Here is a 5220-nt window from a genome sequence, read left to right as displayed (position 1 = left end):
TTCCCATCTTCTGTTCATCATTCTTCCTTAAACCTTAAAGGATTGATATAAATGTCTTGTTTAGGCCTAATCCTTCAACTTTTTTTATTCTCAACATCCTGTCCAGCAATGAATGTACTTTTTTTTTTTACAAGACTATATTTTGTGTTATTAAATGATTTTCATGTTTGTGAAATGATTTTATATTTTTCCTCTTGTTTTAATGGGTATATTTATATCAGTCATTTCTTGTGCTGGGATAAACATGACTTCATATAGTAGACTATGACTTCATTAAGTTTTTGAGGCACGGTCTTGCTGTGTTGCCCATGCTGATTTTGTTGAACTCCTAGCCTTAAGCCATCCTGCTTCAGCCTCTTTATAGCAGGGACTATAGGTGCATACCCTTGTACCTGGTTTTTAAAATGCTAACATTTTATGTCAGTGTGCTAGGATTTTATTTAGGATTTTGCATAAATTATAAATTAGAGTGGTTTGTGATTTTTGTCTTTCATTTGTTTGTCCTCAGAGTTTGGTACCAAAATTACTATTCATAGCTTTAGAAAAGAAATAGAAAAACCTTTCAGTCCTTCTCTTCTCTAGAACATGAATGGAGTTCCATACAGAAGTGAGCTGTACTTGCCAGACACTTTTAGTTATTCAGGTGTAATTTTTAGAGACACGGCCTCATTTTGTTAGTAGTCATCTGAAATACCAATGTATTAATAGCTAAATCAGGTCCCATGGAGAAGATGAGCTTTTTTAATCCCATTAAATTCATCCTTACACAGTTCCTATGAACTCTCATAACAGAATACCTGCTATAGTACCATGTTAGTGACCATGTGAATGCTGAGAATTGAACCTGGGCCTTCTGCAAGAGCAGCTAGTGTTCTTGATCGCTAAGCCATCTCACCCATCTCCCTTTAGTGATGTCTATAAAATGTAAAAATGAGTGAATTCTTTTGCAGCCCAGGAACTGGGGAGAATCAACAACTTGGTAATACAATTAGGCAGTGAATGTTTAATGGAAGGTCATACATAGAAGAAGAAAGAATGGAGGATTTTCTATTGCAAAAGAAGTGGACTTATAGGCATTGTATTGAGTGTAGGTGGAGGAAAATTTTGAAATAATATAAGGCAAAGCACAATAGCTAGGAATCAGTCATATACAATACAAATATATTATTGATATTCCTTATTGACCATCTTACTTGTTTAACTTACATTCATCATTAAAATTGTTCCTGTTCTATTTTTCCCATAGAATCTATGCTCTTTGACTCTGAATTTTCCCATTACAGGGTTTTTGACCCTAAATTGTTATTATGGAGGAAATGACCATAGAATAGAAAATAATGTATCTATTTCAGAGTTGATCTTTGGTTTTATGTTAATTTTAATATTTCCTATTTTTATCACATTTACATTTTGAGTTAATTTTAATCTTGTCATATCTCATTAGGTCACAGTTTGCTAGTCTTTTATAGTGTATGTTGAGCTTTTGTTGTACAAATTGAGAATATTTTACATTTTTCTGTATTAAATATAGTGCTACTTTATTTAACTCTGTTAATTGTAGATAATTTATGTCCTGTGTACAAAGAATCCATTGTCCAAGAGAAAAAATTAATTCTGTTTTAGTCTTGGATAATAGAAAAAATATGTATATCCTTTAAAGTTCTTATTCTCTGGGGATTTTTCTGTCTGCAGCTTTCAAAGCCTTATTTGCCAGGAGTCTCCGCACTGCCTTCTCTGCACCTGCTGCAAACCTAGGACTGACGTTCTTGCTGTCACTTAGAACGGTTTACAGTGCATCAGAAACATCTCGGGCTCTACCCCAATACACTCCAGTTTTGAAGGATTTAAGAGTTGGTGCTTAGTCTGCTGTTAGTAGATTTTTCCTTGGAAGGACATTGAATTCTTAAGTACTTAAAATTATTTGGACCATTGGACCTATTAATTATCTTCCTGCCTACCCTAGTTAATTTTTTAAAAAACAAATCATCTACAGCAAGGATAATTTTATGTTTTATAGCTTTAAAAAACACGTTGCTTTTTTAAATGATTATGCTTTTGCCTGCTCAGAGTAGTCAAAGTGACTTGAAAATGAAATCTTTGTGTTTGCAATTTTGCAGTTGTTCACAAAGGATTTCATTCACCGACTGTCTTGGCATCCTAACTTGTGTGATAGGTTTAATATCAATAACAATGGCTTGTGTGTGTTTTTGCATGTTGGATGATCTATATGTGGAAGTATAAATTTACATTTGCCCATCTCTTTTCCTCAGATTTTCCTATTGCTACAGCTGACTTAGGTCACAGTTGTAGACAGATGTCTTCTACCTTGCCATTCCTGTAGAGAAAGGGGCACTAAAGAGTTTTATTATAGTTTGAACTCTGCCTTTTGAGTATAGCTGAAGCAGTAAACACTCCAGGTTAACTCTTTGACAAGTGTTTTTCAATCAGTCTTAGTGATCAGTAAAATCCTGGTCAGGAAAAAGATTTTCAGAGTTGTTTGATTCATGCTCTTTATGTTTATTTAGATTGTACTATATAGAAAAATGAAAATTTCCTTAATGTTTAAAGCAATGTGAATCTATATACTGTCCCTTACTCAACATCCAAATTATTAGTACAAATATACTTATCAACTGTATCATCAAGTGGGTGATTATAATATAGTTAACATTCCAGTTATGATCTGGCATACTTTCTTATTTTTAGTTTATGTCTGTCTGCCAGCAGTGCAGATCTAGGATTGTTAGTAGCAGTCACTGACCTGGTGCTATCCGCTAGGCTCTGTCTTAAGCACTTCTGGTGTTTTAATTCATTTGGCCTTCCTAATCCTAGAAAATAGGTTATATTAGCTGTGTGTCACAGATGAGGAAACAAGCACAAGAGGTTTAAAGTAGTTAAAGTCACACAGCTCATCACAGAACTGAAATTCAAGTTCAGGCAGTGTTCTGTTGTAAGCTGGCTCTCTGCCCTCATGCTCCATGGACCGTCCCTCCTGCCCACAGCTGTTTAGAGGCTTGTTTGGGGTTTCTTGTTGGAGGAGGAAGTTCCAACCTGTGACATCATCCCTTTATTCTTTCCTGATCTGGCCACGGCTCCTGCTTCCGCTTCATTCTTTGTGGTATACGTGTGTCTGCTTTGTCTCTCTCTCCATTTCAGTTTCTGGTTTGCTTTGCTGTCACACATGCCTTCGCACACCTCTCTCGGCTGGAGTGCCTAAGGAAAAGTTCTATAAATTCTATCTTTGTATGAGATTTGAGTGGTAAAGCTTTGTTTTTCGTGCTAGAAAATAGAAAACATTTTTCTATTTAGAGAATCTCATTGTAACCCTTATTAATAAAATAATACATTTTGTCTATTTTGATTTCATATTGTTAGAATAAATCTAAGAAAAAAAGCCTTCCTCATACAGTGATAGAGAATAACTAATTTACCACCGTCTTAATGAGTAGTCACATCGATAGTGCCTGATGTAGCGACATGCTACTTTTAATTCGCCTGTTTTTCAGAAAAGAAATAAATCCAGTAATATTTATTATTCACACTAAACCCTTAACTCAAGTGTTAGTCCATTGACATACCGTGAAAAAGAAGTATGCTGCTTCTGTATTCAAACAATAGGAAAGAAATATGCCGTCTTTGCTGTGTTTTAAGTTTCTACATGTAAATCTGTGTCTATTTCCATATTTTAGCAGTTGATGACAAAGCAGGACAATATGACAGAATTCTGTAGGCTGTATCTGCTGGGAAGCAGGACTGGACTTAACCTTTCCAAAATCTGTGGTAGCTGTAACATGCTGTTCTATAGTTTTGCTGTAGTAAGGATCTTAACTTAGAATCCTGCTAGTCATTTTATGGAGAAATTCTTTAGACAGCAAGAGCATTTGACTGTTTCAGGTCATGTTATTGTTATTTTTGGTTTGAAGTCCTGAGTAGCTGATGGTGGTATTTGTGAAGCACTTTGAACATTTTTTTTTTTTTTCATGTTATCATAGTGGACTTCTCTTTCTGCTTATGTAAAGAACTAGGCTAATGCCATCAGTTGGTTTGCATTAAAGTGCACTTTGCACTTGACAACTTTTATATATTTGAGGTCTGAAATCTGCTTGTACTTGTTAGAAGGTCCCAAAGTGTGCAGTATTTTTTATAATGGCATATGCTATGACTTGGTTTATTGGTTTTTACACTTGATGGTTTAGGAAGTAGAATATTGATTATTGAAATCTGATTTTTGTTTTCTGATTGTCATACTTAGCCTGCGTATATGAGAAGGTGCTATAGTCTGTATGTGAGCATAATACAGTGTGAATTCAGGAAACCTCAAGTAGTATGCATGAGAATCTTTTGAAATACTCCGAGATTACTCTAAATGTGAACAGTGGCTTGTGTGTCTTTGCTGTAAATCTAGAAGCTGAAATGCAATCGATTTCCTTTTGCCTTGGCTGGATAAAGAATGTTGCCAGGCAAAGGTAAATGGTGTGGACCTGGGTATAAAGGGGAATCTGAGAATACAAACTTGCCACTGTTTATCCAGCACTGTCCAGAGAAGAAAGAGTAGCTCAGCCTGGTAGCCACGAATAGCTGTCATTAGAGATTCGATGTGGCTCATTTCTTATCCTAATCCACTAGTTCATTCTCCTATGATGCCATCAAAGCAGCTTTCAGAAAGTCATTGGTGATACTGTCTCTGGACCCCAGAGAGGTTGAAACCCTTGTTTGTGAATTGTATGCTTTATCAAACACAGCTGACACTTTTCCTCCTCAACTACCCACTAACGTTTCACTTTTTCCTTTAAGACCCTTTTCTACACATCCAGTACAATTTACAAAATTGATATAGTACCACACCCAGCCCTTATGAACTTCAGAGGAATATAGATAGAGCATAATCTTAAAAACCATTAGTGATTATAAAAATTGTGTTCATTTTGAAAATTTAATCACCACAATATGGTAATATTCTGAAACCATATGTAATGCGAATAGTTAATCACAAGCTTCATATCTTTAACAAGCTACTTACAGTTGAGAGATTAAGTATGGGCAATATTAAATGATACTGAATATGAAATACATATATAACAAGCAAATCATTGGAAACTTTTGCTCTCTGTTTTCTTGTCTATGAAATAATGGGGTTATGCTGTGATCTTTAAAGTCTCCTCCAATGTAATATTCTGTCGTATGTAAATCAGTACATGTTTAAGAAATCTGCATCAAGTT

At 35.1% G+C, this 5220-nt stretch overlaps 1 protein-coding gene across 3 annotated transcripts in view; it reads left to right on the top strand.

The window, feature by feature from the left end:
* Bard1 (BRCA1 associated RING domain 1) overlaps positions 1 to 5220 on the top strand; it is a 75305-nt gene that overhangs the window by 42475 nt on the left and 27610 nt on the right. The window lies entirely within an intron of this gene.

Source organism: Nannospalax galili, unplaced genomic scaffold (assembly GCF_000622305.1).
Source record: "Nannospalax galili isolate Female #2095 unplaced genomic scaffold, S.galili_v1.0 scaffold127, whole genome shotgun sequence".
Lineage (NCBI taxonomy): Eukaryota > Metazoa > Chordata > Mammalia > Rodentia > Spalacidae > Nannospalax > Nannospalax galili.
Note: the sequence above shows the minus strand (reverse complement) of the source record. Positions and strands in the feature narration are given on the sequence as shown.